Genomic DNA, 16,397 nt, shown 5'->3' with positions numbered 1-16,397 from the left:
CGCAGGAGAGGAAGGCCCTCTATGAGGTGGATTGATTCAGTGACTGGGATAATTGGGATGGGAGTGTCAGAGACAGTGCAATTGGCACAGGACAGAGTTTAGGGCTGTTGTACGTAGGGTTGCTATGAGTTGCAAGCGACTCGACAGCACATAACAACAAGAACAACATACAAAGAACATTATCAAGCTATACCTAGACATTCAATCCAGCAATATAATAGAGGAAAGGAACAAAGAATTAGTAAGAAGGCCCAGTTTCTGCCCCACCCTTTACCATGCTATACATTCAATTTCTTCGTCTGTAGAATGAGGATAATGACTGCTCACCTTTCCTGCAGGATTGTTGTAAATAAGAGTGTACAAGAAAGCCTAAGAAATACTAAACACTGGGAGACTATGTACACTGATAGTTTTACTATTATTTATGTAAATTCTTTTCCACTTTAATTTCACAAACTCACCTCCAGTTTCTTTATGCTATCACCAACATTCCTTACATAGTACAGTATCAAGATCACTTAATCTAGAAAAGCACGAAGAGAAACTGTCAGATTTCTTATACTATAAATACTACTTAATATGGAATTAGAAATGGAGGCTTCCTATCTCTGCATCAGTGGGTCAAATCTGCCTGAGTGATTACCTAAAGTCACAGGTATTGGATGCCATTTGGAAAACCTTATTTAAAGGTACTGATTGTCTTGGTTCATTCATTCAATGAATATTTATTAAGCAACAACTCATCCACTTGCCTCTGACTCACTACTATTCCACCATCCTGTGGCAGAAGGAATATATTAATAAACATAGCTGGCAGACTGTTCTGGTGTTAATTATTCACTGGGAATTTCCCCAAGCCTGGCAACCATTTGGAGAGAGAACAAACCTGTCATCAATTGATTACCTAACCCAGCCCTAAAGCACCTCTTCTCCTGAAACTCTGAACAGATTATCAAGAAATTTATAGAGACTGTTTTAATATACATAATTGGTATGACTACCTTTGCTTGTAAAAATCCTTCTTCTAAACCCAGGGAGAAAATTCTCACTTCATGCTCACATAGAACTCTCACCTTGGCTTTCACAGCATTTTCAATGCTTTATTGTTAGACAGGACTTGTCTTTTTTTCTTTTTTGTCCTTTTTTTTCAGGGATAAATCTCCCTTATTCTTGTTTATATCTTTGAATTCTGGCATATAGAAGGCACTGAGCAACTTTCTAGAAAATAATCAAATGAGGAGCCACCCTTTATGCAGGCTTTGGAAAAAATATCTAGCCTCTTTGAGCTCATTATCTCAAAAGTAAAATGGGGACAAGAAAATTGTATCTTTTTTGGTGAGAAATTGAGAGATAAAAGTTAAGTGCACATTACAGTTATAGATATTTCCAACTAGTCGTTGTTATTATTGCATTTTGTCACTAAAAACTGGCTTCCTCCAAACTTATGGCCATAAGTAATCCTTGACAATACATATCTTTTAAAATCATCAAAACAAAAATATTCTAATTAACCATTAGAGAAGGAGGGGAAGAAAGAAGGAAGGAGATACGGAAGGTAGTAATAAGGTTGAAACCGTTTTCAGGTAAAGTTATAATAAATATAGCTGCCAAGGCAATCTTGTTTGACTCTCCCTAACAGCTTCTTAATAGCTAGGACATATAATCAATGAAATCATGTTAACACTCAATTCCATTAAATGCTTAGTGTTTTGAATCAATTCTGTTGCATATAGAACACCGAGTGACTCTTAAGTAAGCCAAACTTTGAATTTTCTATTAAAAGGATTGACGGAATGTCTGTAATATGTATAATGTATGCATACATATATGAAAATTGTGTGTGCACGTGCATGCGTATGTGTGCATGTATAAGATAGTAATTGTTAGATGCTGTTGAGTCAGCTCCAAATCATAGCACCCTGTGTCCAATAGCATGAAACACTTCCTGGTCTGTGCCATCCTTAAAATCGTTGCTATGTTTTAATTGGTTGTTGCAACCACTGTGCTGGCCCACCTTGCTGAGGGTCTTCCTCTTTTTTTGCTAATCCTCTACTTTCCCAAACAGGATGTCCTTTTCCAGGACTGTTGTCTCCTGATAATGTGTCCAGAGTACATGAGACAAAGTCTTGCTATCGTCACTACTAAGGAGCCCTCTGGCAGCATTTCTTCCAAGACAAATTTGTTTATTCTTCAGGAAGTCCATAGTGTATTCAATATTGTTCTCCAGTATCATAATTCAAAGGTGTTATTTCTTCTTCAGTCTTCCTTATTTATCGACCAGCTTAATCATGTGTATGAGGCGATTGAGAGTACCGTGGCTTGGCTCAGGTGCACCAGAGTCCTCAAAACGACATATTTGCTCTATAATACTTTTAAGAAGTCCTTTCCAGCAGATTCAGCCTGCTCCCGTGGACGTTGATGGTGGATCCAAGTATAATTAAATCTTTGACAACTTTAGTCATTTTTTTTCCATTTATCATAATGGTGCTTTTTGTTTCAGTTGTAAGGATTTTTGCTTTCTTACGTGAAAGTTTAATCCAAACCAAAAGATCTGATCTCAAGTCTTCTTCACTTTTAGCAACAGGGGCCAGGGGGTAATGGGAGAAAAAAGATTGATATTAAAGTAAAGGCCTTTTTTAGAGATAAAAAAGAGGTTTGTGAGTGAGAGACTATAAAAATTCAAACAGTCATTTAAAAACAAAAGTTCTAGTTATTTAATATGTTTTGTTAGGTTAAGGTTGGCCTACCCTGTTCATACGCCCGAAATATGTGAGATGCAGTCTCACCATCCGTGTTTTGAAGGAGCTCTCTGGCTACACGTCATTGTACTAGCGTTGTTCATCATCCATAACAAGACTTAAGTTTAAATTGTCTTCAGAAAGGATTTGTGAATAAATCATCTCTTGACCATTTTTGAAAAAGCTAGTGAATTAGCGCCCTAGGGCTACCATAGCAAATTATAGCCAAATTGGCAGTTTAAGACAACAAAAGTTTATTATCTCACATTTCTAGTAACTCATTCCACATTGGTATCGACTCAGAACCCACGTATTGCAGACCCTCCATTGCATTTCCAAGACAGAGGCTGTAAGAGTACATGCAAGGAGACTGCCCATCTTTCTCCCGCAAAGCCAGTAGTAGATTCAAACTGTGAGAGGGACAGCCCTAGATGTCCTAAATGAAAGCATGAGAACATCTATGCTCTCTCAGAAGGCCCTAGGAGATCTGTCCTGGTGTTCTCCAGATTCTGGTGGTTGCTGGCAATCCTTGGTGTTCCTTGGCTTGTCGATTCACCACTCCAGTCTCTCAGTGTTTTCCGACCAAGAACAGTTTTGTGTGTGTTCTATGTTTGTGTCCAATTTATTTTCCTTATAAAGACACCAGTCACAGAATAAGCCACCTCAATCCATATGACTTCATTATTACTTGGTTGTATCTCCAAAAACCCTATTTCTAAATAAGGTCATTTGCACAGGTACTTAAATATATCTTTTTTCAGAGACAAAAGTCTACCACAACCACTGGTAAAATCATAGCTGAAATAACTATAATAAGTAACTATGTTAAAAGAAATCTTACAGGAACTGCTCTTTACTCCATTTATTTTATAGATACTATAAGCAAGAGATTAAGCAGTAATTAGACTATCAAGCCTAATTATTATTGTTTTCTGCAAATATACTAGGCCTTTAAGTACTTGAAACCAGGTGATGTCCTTCAACAAGATTTTTTGATAAAACATGTCTTAGAGGTTTTGTTTTTCTCAGTATTATTAAAAACTTTTAAATGCAGGTAAAGTAAAAGCATCACAGGAAACAGAAACCAAATATCCTCTGGGGTTTAGAATTAAATCTAGTGGCAAGAAGCTGCACTGCAATCCCAAAGGCACATGGTTCGAGGCTACCAGCTACTCCGCAGGAGAAGGATGGGCAATCTCCTCCCATGCAATTAACTGCCTCTGAAAACCCTCCAGAGGATCTGCTATGGGTCTGTTCCAACTCAATGTAAACAACAAAAACATATTAGTTTTAAGGGAGCGCTAGTAGCCCAATGGTAAGGAATTACACTGCCAACCCAAAGGCACACAGTTTGAATCCACTAACTGCTCCATGAGGGAAATATGGGCAGTCTCTTTTTGTGCAGTTTACTGCCTCTGAAAGTCCACAAGAGACTTATCTATGAGTTGGTTCTGACTCAACAGTACGTAACAACAACATATGTATTTTATATACAATCATAATTTTTTTAAATTAAGTTCAGTACTCTGTAAACTATACTTTACTGAAAGAGTTTTTATAATAAACAGAGATAGTCGGGAGGCCTAGTGGTAAGAAACTGCACTGTAAGCACAAAGTCACAGGTTCAAACCCACCGGCTTCTCCTTGGGAGAAGGATGGGCAATCTCCTCCTATGTGATTAACCGAAAAACAACAAGATAGCATATACATAATAGAAAAACGTGAATGAAAGAATAAATAACAAACTCAGGAAAATAGTTACCATGGGGAAAATGGGAAGAGAAGTTCACAGGGGACTTCAGCTTTAATGTTTTGTTTCTTAAAATCCAGAAAAGTAAAATGTTAGAACATGTTAGTGCTGTTTATTGAGTATTTTGTTTGGTTTTACTTTTCTTTATGGTTGAAATTTTTTTTTGTTCTTTATGATTGAAATTTTTTTTCTTTATGGTTGAAATATTTTTTTGTTCTTTTCTTTATGGTTGAAGTATTTCACAATTAAAAATTAAAAGAAAGATTTGCTACTTAGTCTTTTCCTCTGGCAAAATATTTTCCACTTCATTTAAGCTCTATTGTCCAGTCACCCTTTCAGCTGAGGTGGCTTGAATAGACTGTGACAATACCGTATCAGTTAGCTAAAGAATTCTGTAAAGTGTCCCTTTTCTACTAAGCACTAAAGATTATGACTTTTGAATATTTGTTGGTTTTTCCTCAGCCAAAGAGGAAAAACAACTTCCAATTCTGTACCTAAATTCCATGAACATACTGTCAGGCATGGTTGTTGAAAAGCATCTAACAAGGACTAAGCTTGTGATTTTGCATGTTCTCCTGATTTCAGAGAAGAAAGACATGGAAAGTGAAATGTGGCCAGGGAAGCTGATACATGAAGACTTAGAGATAATGCCGCCGCTCGGCCAGGGCCTGGAAACTTGACCATTCTAAACCAAGTGCATAGCACTAAATTGCTTGTGAAAGGGCTGAATCAATCCTGCTGCGATTTGAACTTTTGGCTCCTGGAAGTCTCAAGCAGGCTCTGAAGGGGGGTGGGGAGCAGGGAATCCTTACCTACTGGATTGTGTTCCAGATAGATTTTTTGTAAAGAGGTATCTACTCAAAAACTTAGAGGAAAGAGGAGAAGCAGTGAAAATGACTCTTAGGGGTTGCTCCCTGTACCAGGTGTGAAGGAGAAATCCCAAGAGAGACAGAACATCTATCATTCAATGTACTAATTATTTCAGGAAATATTTACCTAGAGCCTAATGTGTATAGATGAAAGGTAGCCATAGGAAAGATAAAGTAGGGTTTGGTGTAAGGGATTGATCAGCCAGCCAGAATGTGTTCAGTGCGTACTTCTTCCCTAGCACTGTGCTAAACTCTGCAATGGTTACAAAAGTTACTGTGTCTAATGTGCTCCAAGTGAGATGAGAGCTAAGTTAGAAAGGCAGATGAGAAACACACACACACACACACACACACACACTAAAAAATATAAAACGAGAGTTTTAACGGGGGGACTGGTGGCACAACCATGAACTGCTAACTGAAAAGTTTGTGTTCAACCCACCCGCAATATGCTTCTTTAAAGATACAGTTTCTAAAACTCTGTGTAGATGAGTTCTGCTCTATCGCATGGGGTCACTGTGAATTAGAATTTGACGGCACCAGACCACAAGAGTAGGAAGCAGGAGTGGCATCCACTTCCTAAACAGCATGCCTCTGGAAACTATGAACTCTGATAAATGTCAATAGTTATAGGAAGGCCTCAGACCTTTTGTTATAAGGTCACTGAGTCGTGCTCAACTTGGCTGCAATCAACAACAACCACCACAAGGGGGCTCTGGTGGCTTTGTGGTGAAGAATTGCACTACCAATGCAAAGGTATGCAGTTCAAATCCACCGGCTGCTCTTCTGAAGACAGCTGGACATTCTTTTCCCAGGTAGTCTCCTCCCTCTGGAAACTCTATGAGAGTCATCTATGGGTCAGTTCCCTCCAGTGGTACAACAACAGCAACCACAGTAACAAGAAAGGCCTTGCATAAGGTAAATTATGAAGACTTTAGAAAAGTGCCAACTTACTGTGCAGTTTATTATTTCAACTCACAGCAATCCTATAGGTCAAAGTAGCACTACCCCATAGAGTTTCTTAGGCTATGTTCTCGAAGGTAGCAGATTTCTAGGTCTTTCATACCCTTATTTAATCATCTGGACTTGAACCATCAACTATTCAGTTAGCAGCTGAGGATTTACCATTTCACTATCAACACTCCTTTAAAGTGTCAAAAACTCAAACTTATTGCCGTGAAGTCAAATCCAATTGCTAGATTTCCTCAGTTCTACGTCTTAATGGGAAGAGGCTGTATTTTTCACGGAGCTGCTGGTGGATTTGAGCCACTGTAGAAATACAGCCTTTTGATTCTCAGTACAACACGCTTAGCCAGAAGACCTAGGTTCAAATCCTTGCTCTGACATTGGCCAGTAAGCTTGATCAGGTCCCTTAATTTCTAAGGCACAGTTTCTATAGACAACATTTTATCAAATAGAGATGATAATTACAGCTTGTTCTGCTGGCCTATTGCAAATTGGAATGAGAAGCAATGAATCTGAAAACACTATAGAATTTCTAGTTATTTTTGAAAACTGAAGATGAACTAGACCTTGAAAAGTAGGTTGTACATAGGGTAACTTGAAATGCTGGATGAAGATGGTCCCAGTGAGGCAACAATTTGAACAGAAAAGGGAATAGGACTCTGATACAGGAAGACGGGACAGGTACCACCTAGTTACAGCAAAATGGAATTTGGGGAGATTTTTGTTGGTTTGAGTTTTTATTCGCAAAGGGATAAGTAAAAAGTTACTGTGATTGTGTTGGAGAAGACATGAGCTTGAGAGTGATATGTTATAATAACTGGATTATGATCCAAATTTAAATCATAGGAGAGGTCTGAAAGCTGTAAATCAGGATTAAGTTGATGGCAGTGAGGTTTCTGAATGTTATGTGAAATAGTTTGGACTTGATCTCAAAAGCAATAAGGAAATGTTTGGGGTTTTTGAATAGGGAATTAGTACCATAAAAATGATTCACTCTTATGTATTTTCATAATCAGCATCTAGCAAAGTGCCTGGCATACAGGTATTAAGGATTAGTGAGACACAATTCAGCTGGTCTGTCAACATGATGTAGGATTGATTAAACAAAACCGAGCACAGAGTTTAGGGTTCTTATCAATTAGGTAAGTTAGTCAGCTTCATCTTTCTCTTCTTAAATTGTAAAAATTATGGGTATTATTTGGCCAGATCTAGGTTTATTTTAAATATAAAATAAGAACACTGCCATGATCACCCACAAATACATTCGGTACCGCCTTCACGCAGGATGCTGTGTGAAACCTAGGAGACAAAAAAGATCTGGAGGTATAAATGCTTTGGAAAATGTAGGATAAATGTAAGTTTGAAATAAAGCATTTTAATAGATCTAGAAGCAAAAAGCAAAAACCTAAAAGACTCTATTCCTGCTCTGTTTAGTACTGGGTTTAAATGCTTATTATTGTCAGGATTTGCGAGGCATTGTCAGTCCTGATAGGTCTGTTAGGATAAGTCAAGGAGAAAACACCAGGTGCATTTGGGGAGGTGTTTGAGGTCTCCAGGAGAGCTTCCTGTTGGCAGTAGTCTTTTTCAGACTTAACCCATTCTGTAAAGGAACTCGGAACGCCCTCATCATATAGACAGTAGGGACCAGAAACTAGTATGAAAGCCGACTCCGAAGGCAGAATATTGGCTGAGTCTGAAATACTCCTGTATAACCTTAAGCAAACTTTTTTAACCTCTCTGGTCTTGTGGAAATAATAATAGAATCACAGTTTTGTTTGTGAGAATTAAGTGACCTGTTATATATAAACTAAGAGCACCTGGCACACATTGTCAACTCAATTAACGTCATTTATTGTTCAGTTGTTTTAGTGTTGGTTTTTTATCCCAGATTGTTCTTACCTTGTAGCTTTCATGCTCTGTCATTCCCAAATTTGCTTCCGTTTTTCTTGTCTTTGTCTCGCTTCATTCTAGGGCTCTCGTGAGAGTAGCGCAAGTTCAGCTCATTCACCTTATACTAGCATTTAGTAAGATCTTAAAATACATTCTGAATCAGAAATTACATTGCTGTCAAGGTACTTTCAGTATTTTATGTATTTTGTTAAAGTCCAACCCTTTGAAATGGAGTCTATTAATAAAGAACTTTGTAATTGAGGAGTTTTTGGTACATTTTCTAATGAAAGCATATTTTACCTATACATACAAACTTATATAGTTAGTTTTGGGGTTTTGTTCTATCCAACCGAATAACATTTTATTGAAGTTTATATGAAAACATTGCATAAGTGCATTTATTTTTTCTTTTTAATGTAATAGGAAAGGAGCTGTAGTAAGCTTAGTGGTAAGGAGCAGCCCTGCCATCCCGAAGACACATGGTTCAAATCCACTAGCTGCTCCATAAGAGAAAGATGGACAATCTCCTCCCATGTGATTACATTGCCTCTGCAATACACAACAACAGTGTAATATGTGGGAGCTCTGGTAGCCTAGTTGGTAAGAAGTTGCACTGGTAGCCTAGTTGGTAAGAAGTTGCACTGCCCACCCAAAAGCAGGCAGTTCAAGTCCACCAACTGAACTGCAAGTGGAAAACAGGTAATCTCCTGTGTGATTTACAGCCTCTGAAAGTCCACTAGAGAGTCAGCTGTGAATCAGTTCAGATTTGATGACATATAACAACAATACTAATGTAATATGTAAAAATCTGAAGGATAGAGAAGGATCTTGGGCCCCCAGTTAATTTAATATCTTGAGGTAGGAGAAGACAGTAAGATTTCATTGTGGAGGGAGACAAATTAAACCCATTAGGAGGATAATTTGTTAATACCCACCAAACCCTAACATGTTTGAAATATTTCAACTGTCAGTTCTACCTCTAGATATCCATCCAACAAACATATCCTTATGTGTATGCAAAGATTATATAAAAACCTGTTCATAGTAACAATAATAGAATAATAAAGACTGGAAACAATATAAATATCCATCAGTAAAGGATTATTTAAATAAATTATTTATGGTAGTACAATGTAACATTATACTGTTCTTTAAAAGAATGAAGTAGATCTATGTAAGTGTGGAAAAATATCTCAGATAATAGTGATAAGTGGGTAAGGGAGTAAGCATAATTATTTATATAATAACAATTTTTTGTGTGTAGAGTTACTGATGTTTCTTAAAGGAACACTAATGTTTGCATATGCAAGGAAAACTCTTGAAAATATATATAAGAATCTATTAACAGTAGTCATGCCTGGGGTAAAATGATGAGGATGAAAAGAGTGATTTCCTTTTGCTATTTTTTAGAAAACTACTTTTAAAAAACTTGGTGTTTTAAAAAAGTGTTTGAAGAGGTAGAATTGGCATTAAAAGGTTCAGTGTTTTGTAAGGTGTATTGGATGTGAAAAGTGATATATAAATGCCTATTATTTTTACTAACAATAGAGTGTGAGGCTTTTGTAACCTGAAGAAAGCAGCATTTCAGCATCTCTGCCTACAGAGCATATGGTGGTTAAGACCATGGGGGCTGAATTCCGTGGAGATGGCCTCTCATGGCGATACACAGATCTTTTCAGTGTTCCCGACTACACTTATGGTGGAAAGTTCCATGGGAAGAACTGTAAGGGCTCGGTGACATTGTCAGAGCTGAATGTTTAAAACTATTGTCAGATATTCTTCTTTCAAATTAAACTGTTAGCCACATGGTGATTGCAAAACATGATTGCCTCTAAGAGCCTTTATTTACAGAGTTTGGTTTTGTTGTATTGTGTGACGAGTGCCTTTGACTCAGTGTAGTGGGATACCTCTCAGTGCTGCCTGGGCAACAAGTTTAAAAATTAGGGGTATTATCTTGAGAGTTTATCCTAGCCTTTTACAGATATTAACAGGCGACAGAATGTTGTGTTACTCCAGGTTACAAGCTTTTTGTTTTGTAGCTCTTTAAGTGTGGGTTTGCTCCCTTTTGACACTCCAGGGATTAATTTACTATTTGTTTCCTTAGATCAGACCTTTAGAGAAAACATAAAAGTAAACAAAGTCTTCTGATTGGTATAATCATCTTTTTCTTTTGACTAGGTATTTAAGCAATATAGTACCTTAATGTCATCATTTAAAAGTTTAAAAAGTATAAACGTTCAGTAAGCATGCCAATTTCACATTAACCCAGATGGCAATGGTGTATTAATGTAATTAACTACTTGGTAAACAATAATATTAAATTCTTCTGGATGAAATGGTGGTATATAGGCGAAGTTTACATGTATTTTAAATTTCCACTTGGTCAAAATCTAGGTAATACAAGAAAGCAAATGCAAGTAGCTTTCTATTATTGAAAATTTATGAATCATTTTAATGTTGTTGTTTTATCTTGTCAAGTTGGACCAACTAGCTGACCCTCCAGCAGGCTTTAAACGCATGAAGCTTCTCCTGCGAAGCAGCTGGTGGTTTCAAATTGCATGCCTTAGTGACGGCAGCATTACTTCTTACCACTAGATAATGGTAATAATGACAGTTTTATTTTGTTGTTTTGTTCACAAAAATACTTTTGCCTTTATATTTTAATAAGCCTCTGAGATGAAAATTATGTCACTTTAAAATTTTAAAAACTACGACTGGGAGACATTAAGATTTTTCCCTGTAGGCAAAGTAACTATAACTAGAGTGTCTGCTATCAGGTCATCACCACATTCTAATGTTGCCCACGTTAGTCATTTTCCAGATTGATGAAAAGGGCAGAGAGGATCATCTTTAATCCCACACCGTCATTTTCTTCTGAAGGTCCACACTGGACTTCACTGTAAGGTTGCCAGACAAGATTTTGTTCCCTTAATGCACACACACATTTGTGCGCACACCCAAAGAAAAACTAAGTCTTCCCTCTTAAGGATTTTTTTATCTCAGAAAAAAAAGGTAAGTAGAAGAATTAGAAAGAACGGAGGAAATCCCTTTAAAATGTTTTACAGTTATGTACTATAAGTTGAACATTTTTACACTGAAGACTGTAGCTCTCTGATTTTATTCCTAAAGGGCAACCTCATCAGCCTTTTTCATATACAAACTTCTTGTTGTTATGTGCTGTCCAGCTGACGATGACTCATGGAAACCTTATGAACAACAGCTTTAAAACTTACTGTATCCTGGGCCAGTATCACCGTCTCTAACATGCTTGACCCCACTGTTATAGTCAACTCTTGCAACCCATCTGGTTGAAGTTCTTCCTCTCTTGTGCTGACTCTTCACCTTTTCCAACTTCAAGAACATTAAGATCAATAAGACCAAAAGGAAAAAAAATACACCTAGGTTTTTATGGCAGACATTCATCCAAATACATGTATTAATTACTTTATTATCACAGACATCATAAGCTGAATACTAAATATGGAATAATTGGGATTCAGGAAGGACAGAAATGCTAACTACTGGGTTCGACTGCCCTAAATTCTTGTTGTTAGCTGTTACCCAGTTCGTTCTAACTCATGGTGCCTTCATGTGCAGAGTAAAGAGACCTCCATGGAGTTTTTAAGGCTGTGACCTTCCAAAAGCAAATCACCAAACCTGTCTTCCAGGGTGCCTCTGCATGGATTTGAACCACCAACCTTTCATCAAGTAGTCAGATGTTTGAGAATTTGTGCTATTCCAAGAACTGTTTCTCATTATTTATCTTAAATGCATCTCTAGAGTCTATGAAATTAAAAAAAAAATCTCTAAGATTTTTGACTCTCAGAACAGATCTTGAAACATGCCCTTACGGCTTTCTTATCCCATTTTACAGATGACATTAAACTTTAAGAACCTCTAATTCATTAAGTGGTGCCAGCAAGGTGCCAGAAACAGAACTTCCGCCCTCTGATTTCTAGCCCATTGTTTTTGGCATTAACACTATTCACTTTTAACTCAAAATGATAAAAAAATCACCTTGATTGTTGTGCTAGCTGCAAAAACACATCTCGTGCAATGGTTGAGCATGCTTGGCTGCTCATACGGTTGTTCCTCTTAATTTTTCATACACATTATATTTTATAACAATAATTAAAATGCCCAAATGTCTATTATTTATTAATTTTTATTCCCCTCTTCCTTCTTTCCCATTCCTGGTAACCATCTGAGGATGTTTCTGTGTGTTAAGACTTCCCTTAACTTTTTATAATAATAGTCTTATCCAGTATTTGTCCTTTTGGAACTACCATATGTCACTGGATTCATGCATGTTACGCAGTGTTACTTTCTTTGGGCACGTGGCCAGGAGAAATCGGTCCTTGGGGAAGGACATCATGCTCGGAAGGTTAGACAGACAGCACAGGAGAGAGACCCCATTGAGATGGATTAATACAGTAACTGGCAATGGGGGTTGGTGTGTCAGAATTAGTGAGACTGGCTCAGGACAGGGAAGGGTTCAGAGCTGCTGTGTACATAGGGTCGCAATACATTGCAGGCGACTCAATAGCACATAACAACAATAACATACTATGACAGGTTTGAAAGCAGGAGTGGCATCCACTTACTAAATAACATGCCTCTGGAAACTATGAACTTTGATAAATGTTGATAGTTTTAGAGGGGGGTTTCAGGCCTTTTGTTCATAGGGTTGCTATGAGTCGTGCTCGACTCAAAGGCAATCCACAACAGTGTGCTGTTTTGTGAATTCTTTCTCATTCTTTAAAGTTGTAAACTACTACACATTGTGACTGTGCTGTAGCTTCTTTAAATATTTGTCCACATTTGAACACTTGGGTTGTTTCCTCCTATTTGCTATTGTAAATAATGCTGCAGTAAACATGGGTGTGCATATATCTGCTCAGATTGTAGCTCTTATTATTTTTTGTTTTTAGGACATGGACCTAGTACTGGGATTGATGGATCAAATACTATTCCCATTTTCAATTTTTTAAGGAAGTGTCAACTTGTTTTCCATGGTGGGTACACCGTTTTACATTCCCACCAGCAGTGTATGAGAATGTCAATTTCTCCAAACCATCCCTAGCGTTTATTTTCTGTCTTATTGAATGTTAAGTTGTTGCTAGGGTGAGATTGTTGCTTTGATTTGCATATCTCTAATAGTTAATAAGGGAGTTCTGGTAGCCTAGTCTGCAGGGAGTTGCGCTGCTGACCCCCAGAATGCACCGTTGTAGTGGCTGGAATCTACCAGCTGATCTGAGGGAGTATGGGGATCAGTCTCCCCCTGTGTGATTTACAGCCACTGGAAACCTGCTGCAGGGTCAGCTAGGAATAGGTTCCCACTAGACAGCAATGTATTTCAGTTTTGAGAACAGTTATAACCTTCAGCATTTCTTTGATGACCCAGATGTCTTCTTTAAGGAAGTATTTTTCATGTCTTCTGCCCATTTTGCAGCTCAGTTTGAATGTTTGGTTTTGTTTGGCTACATCTTACCTGAAGACATAGTCAAGGAAATACAGATACAAGAGGCAGTTTATAATTTTTAGTGCTCTTTAATGTATGATTCTATAGAAGACTTAATTTAGCCAAATTAGTATTTTAGATCATTCCCATTTCTGAGTTTTAATATGGTCAGCAAATGGCAACATTCATTTCAAATCTCCTAATTCAAGCAAGAAGAAATACAGGAACTTTTCTTCAGGGCCTTTGTACAAGGGGGTTTAAAAAGAAAAAGAAAGAAAGAAAAAGCCCATTCTAGCTTGGTTTATTTCATGCTGCTCAATCTAATTTGGAATCATTTTTTTAGTTCTTGGATGCTTGGGTACAGAGAACTTGCTCCCTAGAGCCTTGTCTCCTGACATTGGAGAGTAAAGGATTAAATTGAGCTGAAATGAAATTGATTGACATTTTGACACTCTGCAGCTTGTGAAAAGAAAGGGAATTTTGTTCAACTTTTTAAAAACAGATATTAGCAGAAAGAAACATTTCCTTAAAGATTTGCAAAGATGATTTAATTTTTTTCCTTTAAAAAAACCAAGAGGCATGTTTTAGCACCTTCCCAATTTTCCTATATTACGGTTCAAAGCAAGAATTTAACTTTGAAAAGCTTTTGAAACTACTTGGATTGGGAGTGTTAAAATAGTCTCCTTCCTTAGCTGAACAGGCACCAACAGAGGTCTTTTGAGGGAAAACAAAGGACTAGGAACTTCTGGGGAGTCACTATAGGAACCTATTTATAAAAGACAAGTATACATATTTATGAAATCTATACCTCTAGAGGTTTTAAATGCAAGAGATATTAAGTCTGAATTGAGTAAGGTCTCTTTCCTGCTGACTTCTTTTTCAGACAGATACAGATGATTGCCATGCCATCCTTCCTAAACAGCATCATTTAGTGTTCACTTCAATAAAATCCCATCTCTGCTGCCTTGAAAGGAAGTGGACTCACCTTAACAGTGTTCTTTCAAACTGCCTGCTGCCTTTTTTTGATCACTGCAGGAGACTGTAATAAATTACAGCCTATAAGATGTTTCAAACTGGCAAGTTTGCCAGATATTTTAAGCAATTTATTTTTGGGTGTATCAGCAGATTTTTTTTTCATACAGTGCCATTTGGGTGCCCGCTGACACAGCCTGAATAAATCTTTCAAACATTTCCCTTGCTAGAGATGGATGATGAAGATGATGATGATGCACTTAACTCCAAGGCCTGGGCTTTCAGTTAACTCTTCACTGGCCGCTGTTTCCTTCTTGTTACTAGATCTCTAGAAACAGAGCTTTCTAGAATAAGTTTACAGTATTTTAAGTCTCTCAGTGCCCCACCAACAGCTTTAAATTTTATAGAAGGATCAAATAATGGAAGATTTAGTCTGGTCTTTAGGGATAGGATTTATAGTTATGATTATTTCATTACTAGTATATTTTAAAACTGCCAAACTTCCTAAGAAGAGATCCAACGATTTCTAAAAAATAGATTTACTAAAACAAACAAACAAAACCAGATTTACTTTTTTTTTTTTTTTTTTATTCTAGATTCCGGTACATGTTGGGTCCAAAAGTGATTTCTAGTGCTAATTTTTAGCACTCTTTCCCCTTATCATTGATTAGTGAAGTTGTTCTGGGAGCTTTAATAATAAATACTTTAATTAAGTATTCAGCACTGCTAGAAATAGTGATGCCTGAAAATAAGCACTTAGGAGACTGGAAGAGCAAGAGATAGGAAACTGACTTTTATTGCATGTCTGCACTCTGCGAGCCACTTTGTGTAAACCACTAACTACATTTCTGGGAGGACTGGAAGGGCTTTCATTTTACAAAGAGCTGTTTCCTGGTCAGGTGAAAGGGACTGCTCAGTGAGTTGGAAGGACCTTAAGAACTTAAGCCTAGAAAGGCTTTAGGGAGTAAGTTTGGTGGGAAAAGCCTAGATCAGGAGTCATAAAAACATGAGTTCCTGTCTGAGAGACAACACTCACAAACCAGACCATCTGGCTAAACCCTGAACGTCTCTACACCGGTAACAAGAAGGGTGGAGAAACATAACCTGCTGCCTTGCTGGATCATTTGGCGGCACAATAGTTCCTAATCATGATTGTATGTAGGAATTACTTTGGCGTTTTGAAAAATTATAGTATCCAGATTCCAATGTAATTGGTCTGAGGTTTAAGATTTTTTTTTTTTAAATCTCCATAAAGAGAGAAAATATTTTTAAGCATTGGACAGGCAGTGTGAGTTCTGGATCTGATCGGAGGGATAGCTATGAGTCTCGTATAAAGCATACGTTAAGACTGTAGCTGAGTTTTCCTGCATCATAACCTCAACTGTTAATTTAAAAACCAAATAGAACTATCCATTCTTTTAATTCACCAAGCCCTTGATATACAGAAAGCCCTTGATAAATATTTAAATATTAAAACTCAATTTTAAGGTTATTCGAAAAACAGGATTTGATTGAGGTACAATGTATAGACCTGTTTAAAAGGCAGGACCTTCCCATTGAAAGTATGTTCCTTTGGGAAATGAAAGGCCGCCTCGCCCCCACCCTATCGTAGCTAACCGCACCCCTGCACCTGAGCCGCGCCTCTTTGGGTCCGCCCCGGCCGGTGCGCATGCTGCGCACCGCGTGGGTGCTACGAGCTCCGGGGCGGGGCGCCGGCCGGCGGACCCTCCCGGCTCTCCCGGACCCTCCCC

At 37.7% G+C, this 16,397-nt stretch overlaps 1 protein-coding gene across 2 annotated transcripts in view; it reads left to right on the top strand.

Moving 5' to 3' along the window:
- The window catches only part of SSH2 (slingshot protein phosphatase 2), a 311,107-nt gene that overhangs the window by 159,351 nt on the left and 135,359 nt on the right, over positions 1-16,397 (top strand). The window lies entirely within an intron of this gene.

This window comes from Elephantulus edwardii, unplaced genomic scaffold, assembly GCF_000299155.1.
Source record: "Elephantulus edwardii isolate Elephantulus edwardi_28Jun2011 unplaced genomic scaffold, EleEdw1.0 scaffold00094, whole genome shotgun sequence".
Taxonomy (NCBI): Eukaryota; Metazoa; Chordata; class Mammalia; order Macroscelidea; family Macroscelididae; genus Elephantulus; species Elephantulus edwardii.
Note: the sequence above shows the minus strand (reverse complement) of the source record. Positions and strands in the feature narration are given on the sequence as shown.